General features: G+C 38.1%; 1 protein-coding gene and 1 pseudogene across 1 annotated transcript in view; both read left to right on the forward strand.

Moving 5' to 3' along the window:
* The window catches only part of KCTD8 (potassium channel tetramerization domain containing 8), a 262,965-nt gene that overhangs the window by 18,647 nt on the left and 232,110 nt on the right, over positions 1–12,208 (forward strand). The gene's annotated exons all lie outside the window — the stretch shown is intronic.
* LOC103076419 (enhancer of rudimentary homolog pseudogene) overlaps positions 1–12,208 on the forward strand; it is a 45,252-nt pseudogene that overhangs the window by 16,514 nt on the left and 16,530 nt on the right.

Raw genomic sequence — 12,208 nt, forward strand, 5'->3', positions numbered from 1 at the left:
CCATGTGAGAGCTTGGGGGCTTTGCTAGGCATGGAGTGTTAGAGAATAGGTTGGTCTGGCTGCATATCAGGGAACGTGTTGGGGGAGAAAATCTGGAAATGTAAGCGGGGGAAAGCTGATGAAGTACATTTTATATTGGCCAAAGGATTTTGAACCAGAAAAGGATATGGTTAAATGTACATTTTCAGGAAGCATCTATGGCAGCAGAGTGAGACATGTACTTGGGGAAACTGAAGTTACTTGGTTAGTGGGTAGTTATGGGAAAGGTTTAGGCCAGAGATGAGCTGATGTGCTCCAGTAGAGATAGGAAGTAAGGGATATATTCTGGTGCTATGTAGGTGGTATAGTCAATTGAACTTTGGGAAGAAGGAATTAAAGCATCTGGCAGCTGACCGATGATTCATTTATTCCCTTCACAGGAGGATACCTTGTGAGAAAGAAAAGAAGGCAAGTGACTTGGTCTATTCTCCTTGTCAACTGGCTCTCCAAGTAAATAGATGAATGCTGTTTATAGGAAGAAGAGATCTTAATTAGTGAACGTCTTTTCCAAATGACCCTGGTTAAAGGATGACTTACAGTAAATAAGTACAGAATCTATAAGGCATGGACCCTTGGAGGATACCATATGAGCTATTCATTTCTCTGGATATATAACATGTAGAAGTTTTATAACTTATATGTCTTTGTCTGTGTGGGGAACCCCATAAAACTTCCCTTGAATCCCTCATTGATCATTCTCGGCCAGAGAGTGAATGTCCTGTGTGGGAAGGAAGGAACTAAGGAGTCATGTGGGATGTCCCAGACCACTTCTGGTTTCATCTGTGCCTCTCTTCTTTAAATTGTTGGTGACACTTGATACTCTGATCTGTTTCATGGGCATCCAATGTGACCATCTGATCTTGTGTGTTAGTTCAAACATTTTGACCTATTGGATGTAGGGAATAGGGAGAAAGAGATATAGAGGATGACTCCAGTTGGTGATGCCTGTAACTGAGAGAAGGCTTACTGGATGAGTGAGGCCCTGCCCCCATCCCTAAGGAGAGGATGATAAGGTCAGTTTTAGATCTGTTAAATTTGAGATATCTGTGTAATTTTCAGGTGGATATGTCTCAAAATGCAGGTACTGGATATCACATCAATGATCAGAAAGAGATCATGGAGAGAAAGACTGTGCTGAAGCTGTTGAAGGAATAGGTAAATAAAGAGGAGCCCGTGAATGACACTGAGAAAGGCCCGTGGGACATTGGAAGTGTCAGAAGAGAGAAGTGGTTGTGGAATTTATGGGAAAAACAAGTTTTAAGCACAAAGAAGTGAGTTTTAAGCAGAACAGTATAAATGCTGCAGGGTTGACCATCGATTAAGACTGAAAACATCAATTAGATTTACCAGTTAGGAGCTCATTAGTGATTTTAGAGATAATTAAAGAAAATTATAAATTTGTAGTGGTAACGAATTGCATGACGGGGATGGTCTCTGATGTGGATGCAGAAGTAGAGAGGGTAGATAATGGGATTCATCCAGACTTGTGGATTTTTAGAGCAGAGCTAGTTAAGAATACTGATAGGGCTTCCCTGGTGGCGCAGTGGTTGAGAGTCCGCCTGCCGATGCAGGGGACGCGGGGCGTGCCCTGGTCCGGGAGGATCCCACATGCCGCGGAGCGGCTGGGCCCGTGAGCCATGGCCGCTGAGCCCGTGCATCTGGAGCCTGTGCTCCGCAACGGGGGAGGCCACGACAGTGAGAGGCTCGAGCACCGCCAAAAAAAACAAGAACAAAACAAACTGAGAAATGAGTAGTTGGTACAACTAGTTGCTTCCTCCAGGGTGGGTAAAGAAATCAGTAAAGTTGTGATAGTCTAAGGAACTTGTAGTAGTAGAGCCTCAGATGTTGCTCAAACTTCAATATTTGTTTCATACTAACTTAGAATCTCCGAGTGCCTGAGCATATTCTTCTTTAAGCAGTTTTCCAGATTAATGTTTAATAATTTCCCTAATTATAAACAAGTGGGTACTGAGAAAATTTAAGGTCTTGCTAGAATATTAAGTTAAAAAATAGGACAGAGATCTGTATGCATAGAATGCTGATAATTATATTAAAAAAGGTGCAAGTCAATGTTCAGGCATTTAAAAAGACTGGAAGGCTTTAGAATAACTTAGTTATTTCTAGACTGTAGGATTTTAAAATAACTTTTATTTTTTAAAATCTTTTCAGCTTATATTTTTATAATGAAAAATAAATTACAATTATTAAAAACTGGTAGCTAATAAATGATTTATTTCTGTGTACTAGATTATAGATACAGGTAGGATACTGTCTTAAAGAAAATGTTTTAATAAAGATAGAAGGAAGAAAGAACATTAAAGACATTTCATACCTGAATAAGGTATAGAGGGAGAGATACCGAGAGGGACATGGAGTAAAAGCAGAGCTTTGTGTGCGAAAAACAAATTCCATGTACATCCTAATTTTGATGAGGGTGGCCTATCCTCTAACACTCTTAAGATTGCAGATATTCAGACTCTCAGCTTCTACCCACTTTTTTGATCAAGACCTAAACTGTCCAAGTGTCATGGGAAAAAACTTACAGATCACTTCGTAAAATCAGTACAGTGATGTGGAGGGAACATCAGTCTGAAAGAAGCCTGAAATCATGAATCCAGCTGTGTTCGGAAAATCTCGAAGGTCATCTTAGAGAAGTGGCTGAAATCTGCCATAGATTACTAGTCACCTAGGCATATATCTGTCTACAGCTATCCTAATAGAAAATGAGTACATGAGGGCAGAATATTCCTTGGAAGACTTAAACCAAGGAATTTTTTTTGTGTTAGGTTTTTGACAAAGCTGGTGTTATACACAGTAGTGTCAGAGCCAAGTGAGTGTGTCAAATTCATAAATGTTTATTGAGTAATTGTTAGAAGCTGGACTGTTTAATGAGTAATATCAAAATGTATAAATCATAAATATCCTTAACTTCAGGGACTAACAATATAGGTGGTATTTTTTTTTTTTTTTTTTTTTTGGCTGCGCCGCACAGCTTGTGGGATCTTAGTTCCCCGACCAGGGATTGAACCCTGGCCACGGTAGTGAAAGCCCAGAATCCTAACCACTAGGCCATCAGGAAACTTTTTGCGGTATGCGGGCCTCTCACTGCTGTGGCCTCTCCCGTTGCGAAGCACAGGCTCCGGACGCGCAGGCCCAGCGGCCATGGCCCACGGGCCCAGCCGCTCCGCGGCACGCGGGATCCTCCCAGACCAGGGCACGAACCCGTGTCCCCTGCATCGGCAGGCGGACTCTCAACCACTGCGCCACCAGGGAAGCCCTATAGGTGGTATTTTTATACAAAAAAAATGAGATCTTTATTCTGAAGATAACGGCAAATATTAAAGGTATTGAGGCCAAAGAAAGCATGAAGGGCGTAAATTATAGCAACACAGACCTTTGGGAGGTGACCGCAAGAGTCCAGGCATGAAATGGGCCTAGCTTGAACTGAGCTGATGATAACTTGAATGGAGAAGAGGGGATAGATATGAAACACATTGTGAAGAAATAATTATTCGGGCTGTGGGCTGCTTATTGAGTCCAAGGGAGGTACGAGGTAGAGTCAAAGGTGACTCTCATGCTTCAGTACTTGGTACCTAGAACTCACAGGACTATGGAAGATGAGAGGAAGGACAGATTTAGGGGCAGGAGGAAAATAATGAGTCTAGTTCATTTTAATCAAGATGGTCATTATAGTCATAACCATATCTGTAAGAGTTTGTACTTCTGCCCTGTTCAGAACGTGCCTTCACGGAAAGAGGATTACCAATAAACTTCCTAGATAGAAAAATCACCGGGGGAGACAAAAAGTTTGGGACAAATTTGGTATTTTTCTGATCGCTAACTCAGGACAACAAAGGTAAACCATATGCTGTATAGGCATAGTTGCTCCATCTTCAAAACTATTAATTCAAAATCTCATTATAACATCCTCTCCTGCCACCTTGTGTCATCATTCTCTATTATAACCTTTTCCTCTCCATTCATTAGCCTTCTTTAGTTCACTGCCCTCATTATCTATTTAGGTTACAGGTTTGTAATTGCAGTGACTCTCCGGGAAATATCCTAAATACTCTTGTTCTTCCATCTTTTTTTGTTTTTTCCTAATCCCTTTGGCGGCTTTGAGTGGACCTAACTAACACCTTTTCCCTGCTATAATCAAGTAACATAGAACTTCCAGAGAAAACTACACAACAGAGAAGATCATTTCTACTAAAAATCCATGAACACCAGTTTTAAATAAACCATCAGCACTGCCTGGCAAATCTCCCATGCTTCTCTGGTAAACCTTTCTAATCCTCACAGTACATTTTTATTATAACTTTTCTTTAAACCTCAATTACCTCACCTATTCTTGATCATCACTCTTAGCAAATGTCCTTATCTGTTTCTTTATAGAGAAAATGGAAGCCATTACATTCATTTCATCTTCCTGCTCATTCATGTTTCTGCTGCCAATCATGCAAACTATCCACAACTGAAACCATCTTATCTACCTTACCTGCTGAGAGAGGAACTATCTCTTCTGTCCTGGGACAGTTCTTCCACTCTATGCTCTGGGTCCTATCACTGCCATTCCATTCCATCCTTCCATTACTAGGAATATTGCATTAATTATTATTACCTTTAGTTTTTGGCATTCAACCTCTCTCTCTCAACTGTATCCTTCCCATTGGCTTTCAAACTTGCTAGAGTTCTTTCCATGAAAACAATAATGCAATGTCCCCAAAGTTATTTCTTTTTTTTATCCAACTACTCCATTACATAGCTGAATTTTTTGAAAGTTATTCCTTATATCTAACCAATTACCACTTTACATAACTGAACTTTTTGAGAGAACGGTCTGTATTTTGATGCCAATATTTCCATTTTTTCAATTTGTGCTTACATCTCAGTACACTCAAATCAGACTTTTTGTCCTCAACATGCCTTTAAAACAGCCCCTTTAAAGGTCTCTAGTTTTCCATCCATGCCATTCAATTCAGTAGCTATCTATGTTTTCTTCCACTTCTTATCAGCATTTGCCATTGTTGACTGTTCTGTCTTGGAACACCTTCTCTTGGCTTCTGTGCATCTGGCCGTTCAGCTTATGCCTAAGGGACTGAGGGAATAAAATCTAATGTCTGACCCTCTATCCAAACGTTGTGCAAAAGCATGGGCCAGTGTCGGACCCAGAGGAAAGAGGAGATGTTTTTCTATTCACCAATTTATAAGGTATACTTTTAGGGTTCTGAAGTTTATGACACAACAGTATGGTTATCTCTTTGGCTCTTCCTTTTGTTTCATTTGTAGGGTCACCACTCTCTACCTAGCATTTAAATATTAGAGTTACTTACGTTTTGTTCTGTGTCCTTTCTTACCATTCCCTTGTCACTGGGAGTTCTCATCACTATGATGTATATGCTGATGTATGCTCATGTAATGCTAATGGCTCCCAAATTTATGTCCACAGCATAAACTTTTCCTTTGAGTGCTGTACCTACTGGTAACCCAGCTTCTATTCAATGTTTCCATGCAAATATGTGAGTGACATGTCTGACTTATTATGTCCGAGTTAACAAGTCCAAAATTCATAATCTCTCTCCTCTCCCACTCCTACCAATACCTATTTCAGTTTTAGTGTTGTCTTTTTCAGTCAATGGCCATTTCATGCATTCTGTTACAGAAGCCAGAAGTCTAGTATTCTTCCTTGACATATGTCTCTGCTTGTTTTTCTTTTAGAGTTAAAAGGAATTGTAGGTATTTGCTAGTTTACAAGTATTTAATCTGAGGTGCAGGGACTCCTTGTAGATCTGTGAATCCTTGAATCCTGTTTGATTCACAATTTTCTGTGCATAATCATCTGAGCATTTTTAGGAGAGAGATACCTAGTACTCATGAGATTCTCAGAAGGGTCCAGAATCCAAGAAAATATTGATAAGACTAATCAATATTTTGATTAACTTCCTCACTCATGGATAAGGAAACTGAAACCCAGAGAGGTTAAGTGACTTTGGCAGAATCATACTTCTGGCTAGAGCCAAAGAAGGAACTCGAACCCAGGCCCCTGACTTCCAGGCCAGACACTACTCTTTTCCCATTAACACATTTAATGGTCAAAATCAAATTATTTTCAGTAGAGATCATCACTTCTTATCCTAAATGAAACTGCATTGATAGTAATGTAAGCCTGAACATACTTGTTCTTTGCTGTGCATCGGCATAGGAAAATTCCCTGTTTATAATTTATTTCAAACTCAAATAGGTTATGTTTATATGCAAAATAAAAACATTTGGTATTTTCATCAAATTTTATATTTGTATTTTAAAGAGGTATGATAAAATGAGCTTCTTTTTAACTTGTTTGTACAAGTTAATTTCCATTACATTTCATGTGACCTGATCTGCCTCTGACTTATGATTATAATATCACCCAGCCCAATTCCCTAGGCCTACTTTACTGTTCAAAGTAACAATTAGGCCTGTACTACTATCACAGGATGTCAAAAATAATAAGGGAAACATTAAACAAGATTATTTCTTTTATTAACTTCAGTTTTACTTTTTATATTAAGGTTTTTTTTAACCATCTGGAGTACTCTTTTTTCTTCTTTTTGTTTTTGCGGTACGGGGGCCTCTCACTGTTGTGGCCTCTCCCATTGCGGGGCACAGGCTCTGGACGCGCAGGCTCAGTGGCCGTGGCTCACGGGCCCAGCCTCTCCGCGGCATGCGGGATCTTCCCAGACCGGGGCACGAACCCGTGTCCCCTGCATCGGCAGGCGGACTGTCAACCACTGCGCCATCAGGGAAACCCTGAAGTACTCTTTTGTATGTAGTATTTAAAGGTAAGGATACAGTTTTATTCATTTTCTGGTATCTACCACACAGAAAATTACTTTCCTTATTGCTGCAAAGAAATTTATCCTCTCCCCCTTCACTTATGTTACCACATTACTCATCAGTTTGATTTGTGGTATGACCTTACTTGTATATTATCTTTTATGCTTCAGACAGTCTCTGAGTCTCTCTGTTTTGTTCCATTTGTTTAGTTTTGTTCATAGCATACTATTTTTATTATGGTGGTTTTATGTATTCTTCCTTAAATTGATTCCTACTTTTTAGATTTTGTTTTTCGCAGTACGCGGGCATCTCACTGCTGTGGCCTCTCCCGTTGCGGAGTACAGGCTCCAGACGCGCAGGCTCAGCAGCCATGGCTCACGGGCCCAGCTGCTCCGCGGCATGTGGGATCTAACCGGACAGGGGCACAAACCCGTGTCCCCTGCATTGGCAGGCAGACTCAACCACTGCGCCACCAGGGAAGCCCTAGTTTTTCTTTTTCTATGATTTCTATTATGAAGGGTATTTTATTTCTCATACATAGCTGGTTATTTGGTTATTTCTAGTGTAGAGAAATGTTCATGTTTTTAGAAATTGATCTTGTATTTGAAAAACTCTTCTTGTTCAATTTAATAGTTTGTCTAATTCTATCATTTTTTCTGTTGTAGACTATCATATTACCTAAAGGACAGTTTTATTGCTCCCCTTCCAATCTTTGTACTTTTATATCTCTGTCTTTTTTTTTAGAGCACTTGCCAGAACTTATAGTACTATCTAAAGCATATATAATCTTGCAGTTTCTTGGACCTCTTGCAATTCTTTAAGTCCCCCAAAATGCAATATACAATTTTTTATAAATGCCTATCTTGATTGTAAAAAAAGTGTCTAAAATTTTCCCTTAAATAAAGTTTTTAAGCATAGTATTTGCTTTAGTATTTAGTTCATAACCATAATCAATTTTAGTCTGTTTTCTTCTATTCCTAGTTTTCTAGGAGTAGATTTCTTTTTTAATTATAAATATGTTTTAGGTTTTATCCAATCCATCTTCCTCCACCTCTTGAAATAATTATATGCTTTCTTTCTTATATGTTTATATAATGACATGGTGGATTATATTGCTACTTTTTTTTTTTTTTTTTTGTACTAAAATTTTCTCCCAATGCTGGGATAAATCCTACTTAGTCATATTAAATTTTATTTTAATATACCTTTTCATTTGGCTAATATTTATTTTTGGCATTTGCACCATTTGTAATTGAATAGGCCTATAATTTTCTTTTTGCACAATCTTTATCTAATTTTGGAATAAAAATTACACCAGCCTCATAAAATGGACACCTTTCTTTCTTTCTGCTTTTCCTTGAAAGATAAGAATTATCTGTTCTTTGATAGTTTGGTAGAGTGCACCTAAAAATCAGCAAGACCAGGGGATTTTGTGGAGGAAGAGAAGTTGCCTTTTAAATTTCTTTAGTACTTATTAATCTATTCAAGTTTTTTATTTCCTTTCATATTAATTTCACATTTTGTATTTTTCCAGAAATAAATGTTTGTCTGCGTTTGCAAATTTGGTACCATATGGGAGTTCATAATATTTTTTTACCAATTTAATATCCTTTCGTGTCTATAGTTGTTCCTTCCTCACTTCTGTGTTTCTATTTATAGCTTCTCCCTGTCCCTGTGTTTGTCTTCCCCATCCTTCTCCCTCTCTCTCTCTCTTCCTCTCTTTCTCTCCCTCCTTCTCACTCCCAAAACTAATTGCCAGAGTCTGTTTATCTATTAATGTCCTAAAAGCTTTTACTTATTTGTTTTTCCTCATTTTTTGGGTGGATTTGTTCCCTATGTATTGATTTCTGTTAGTGTCTTTATTATTTTCTTCTTCCTTCTTTCTCTGGGTTTGTTATGTTGCCCATTTTTGCCACTTTCCAAGTTCAAGGATTGGCTCATTTTTTCCAACACTTTTTCTTTCTTGATGAATGTACTTAAAATAAATCTTCATTTAAATGATACTTTAAAGTGTCATATACATGTTTATATGCATTATTCAGTTTATATTCTTTCATTTCTCTTTTCTTTTTTAGTATATGTTATTTAGCATTGTTTTACTTGGTTCTAGACACATATTTTCATTTCCTCTCTTTTATTGGTCGCTTATATTGCTTTGGGTCAGATAACTTTGATATAGATATATTGTTACTACTGTCTGGCAAATAGTGTGGGACAGACAGTGATTCTTATAAGACAATGGTTAGGAGAGGCGAGAGCAGGGTCCCTCCCAAAACTATCCTCTGATTCTGTGCCTAGCCATGCTCTGCCACAACAGTTTTCTCACAGTTTTTATTTTTCTTTTAATTTTTTTATTTTAGTTTTTCAAAATTTAACATCTTTATTGGATTCTCATAGCTTTTACATTGGTTCCTCAGATCTATGGCTCTCTCTGTCTTTTGTCCAAATGATGAATTTTAGGGGAAGAAGCAGCAGCCTGTGCTAGTTTGCCATCTTCTCAGGAACCAGAAGCTACTAGTATTTTCTATTCATTGACTATTTCAACATTCAATAACTATTGATTAAGCAATGGCAATGTCCAGAATAGCTCTAGGTGCTGAGGATTAAGTGGTGGAAAAGACACGCTAACCCCCTTACACTTTTATTGATAAAACCTTTTTTTTCCCAAGCCAAAATGAAATATAGCTATACATTTATAAATGCAAAACTAACTGATTGGCCAGACTTAATGTAAGCATAAATATGTGATACTCAATGTCTAGAGAAGCAGAGGACTGGCTGACTGCGGTATCTGCTCCATTTCCTTTTGTTCTGTCAGATGCAGATAGGCCAAAATTGGTAAATCACATTTAATTATGGAAATAATCCATGTTACGTGGGAACTTTTTCTTCCATTTTAAACATTTTTCAAAAATCAGAATGTTTGGGCTACCTGAGTGTATTTGTTTGCTGGGGCTGCCATAGCAAAGTACCAGACTGGGTGGCTTAAACAACAGAAATTTATTTTCAATTCTGGAGGCTAGAAGTCTGAGATCAAGGTGTTGGCAGCATTGGTTTCTTCCAAGGCCTCCTTGGCTTGTTGATGGCTGGCTTCTTCTAGTTTCTTCATATGGTCTTCCCCCTGGTATGTCTGTGTCGTAATCTCCTCTTCTAATAAGGACAACAGTCTGATATGATAAACACCCTGTTTATTTTTTTTTGACTTTAATTATCTCTTCAAAAACCTTATCTCCAAATATAGTTACATTCTGAGGTATTGGTTAGGACTTCATCATGTGAAGTTTTGGGGGATACAATTCAGTCCATAACTATGGGAAGTATGTAACAATGAAGTGTTTCTTAATATTATTATAACAAATGTTACTGGTAGATATTCTCTATGATTAAATTAGTAGAACTAGATATTTCCATAAGTTAACTTTGGAGTTGATTTTTTGGAGTATTTAAAATAATGTGACTATGTGTTTAATCTTTTCAGAGCTAATGGTAGAAGCAATTACTAAACTTATTTTTGGTGGACAAACCTGAATTACAGAGGGACAGCCTCACACAATTATGTCCGACAGGATTGCGTTCAACTGATATTTCCTGAACAGTATTTAAGAGTCTTTAACTTTTTTTGTAAGTGTTATTCTGTTCCAGATTTCCCATTCTTTTGTACTAATTTTTGCTTGTAAGCATATAGGCAAAATTGACTGACAAAGAAGAGAGAATGGCTACTTACATTGTGTGTACATGTGGAAGTCTATCGAATTATGTAGAAAAGCAGGGTCACTTAGTGGAAAGAACCCTGAGAATGATGGGCTGGGAGTGAGGACAGTCAAGTAAGACTCTAGGAGCTTCTACTGCGTGTTGAAACAAGTATAGGTAAGTGGCCAGACCGGTGGATGACCAGGGGAAGGGTTGGGGGAGTTGGTGGGAAACCCAGGAGAGTCTCCTTAAGGCCATAGATATGTCTTGAGAAAAGACTGGTCAACCCATACTGGTTAATAGAGTCTTCCTGGATCTGAAAGGTGGACAATGTTTATTGCATAAAATCAAACTAGAACCCATTTGGCTGGTTTAAAGATGGGTTGTGTTAGAAAAAGCCTATAGAGACTATCTACTCAGTACTACTTTATTGGGTATAGTTCAGTATGACATTATGATATCATTTATATATTATTTTTATCATCAGCACCTGAAAGTGTGTAAGCTCTCTCTGAATGAGTTTAACTATTAAATTAAGCCACAAGGATTATTCAGAAGTCTCATTAAATACTTATGGAAGAAATCAAACTTTTCTTTAGGATAAAACTTCAGAATGTGTAGAAGGTGTATGGATCTGCTGATTAAAGTGCTCTTCTTTTTATGTTGTAAGCAGCTCACCTTCTGTTCATGACTCAGTGGGATAATAAAAGCTTATAATTTCTCCAACACTGTTGACTCATGTAAATAATAATCTCATGGTACATTTATTACTTACTTGTTTTCCCTGCTAACTTTCTACTGTCTCTTAGCTTTAGAATTCTTGTTTTGCCTTTAAAGGGAGATGAAGTTCACTGTCTCTTGTGGACCATTCTCAAGAACTTTTTACAGCTTAAATTAACAGAGGAATTGGGTCAGTTTTTATTAAGCAGATAAGACCTGTAGACATTCTCTGGAATCACAGCTGTGTCAGTTAATGAACTGCAGAGAAGCTCTTGTTTCACTGATGCCTTGACAATTCACAAAATAATTAACAGCATAGCTGTTTTACTAATGGAATATTTTGTGTTCAGAGTGTTGTGAGAGCAGACTTCAAAAATTGCTAAAGAGTGGAAAAGCATGTACCCTGATCTGTGTAATGGGTATTCACTGAAGAAACAGTGTAAATGTGCCAACTTTACTAATTCAGGTCAGGGTTTCTCAACTTCAGTACTTTTGACATTTTGGGTCCAGTACTTCTTGTGTAGGCTGTTTAGTAGAATTCCCGGCCTCTATCTAATAGATGCCACTAGCGTACCCTACCTGTTCCACTCTCCCAGTTGTGACAATTAAAAATGTCCCCAGATACTGCCAAATATCCTCGGGTGGGGGCGCAAAATTGCCCTCGCTGAGAACCACTGACTTAGATCAATGTTCGAATTTACGCTAGAAACTGAAGCAGTCAACTTTCTGGTTGGTAAAATAGAGTTGTGGAAGGGTCGGTCTCTTTCCTAGTCAGAAACAATAGCAGCAACGATGACAATAACAACAACGACAGCTACTGCCCTTGGACCAAGGAGACGGAAAGGGAACATTTGCGGGATACAAACCAAGTACCAGGGACTATCCTAGGCCCTTTATGTTGTTTCATTTATTCCTCCTCAAAGCCCTATGAAGAGAACATTGT

This window comes from Lipotes vexillifer, unplaced genomic scaffold, assembly GCF_000442215.2.
Source record: "Lipotes vexillifer unplaced genomic scaffold, Lipotes_vexillifer_v1.1 scaffold1187, whole genome shotgun sequence".
Taxonomy (NCBI): domain Eukaryota; kingdom Metazoa; phylum Chordata; class Mammalia; order Artiodactyla; family Lipotidae; genus Lipotes; species Lipotes vexillifer.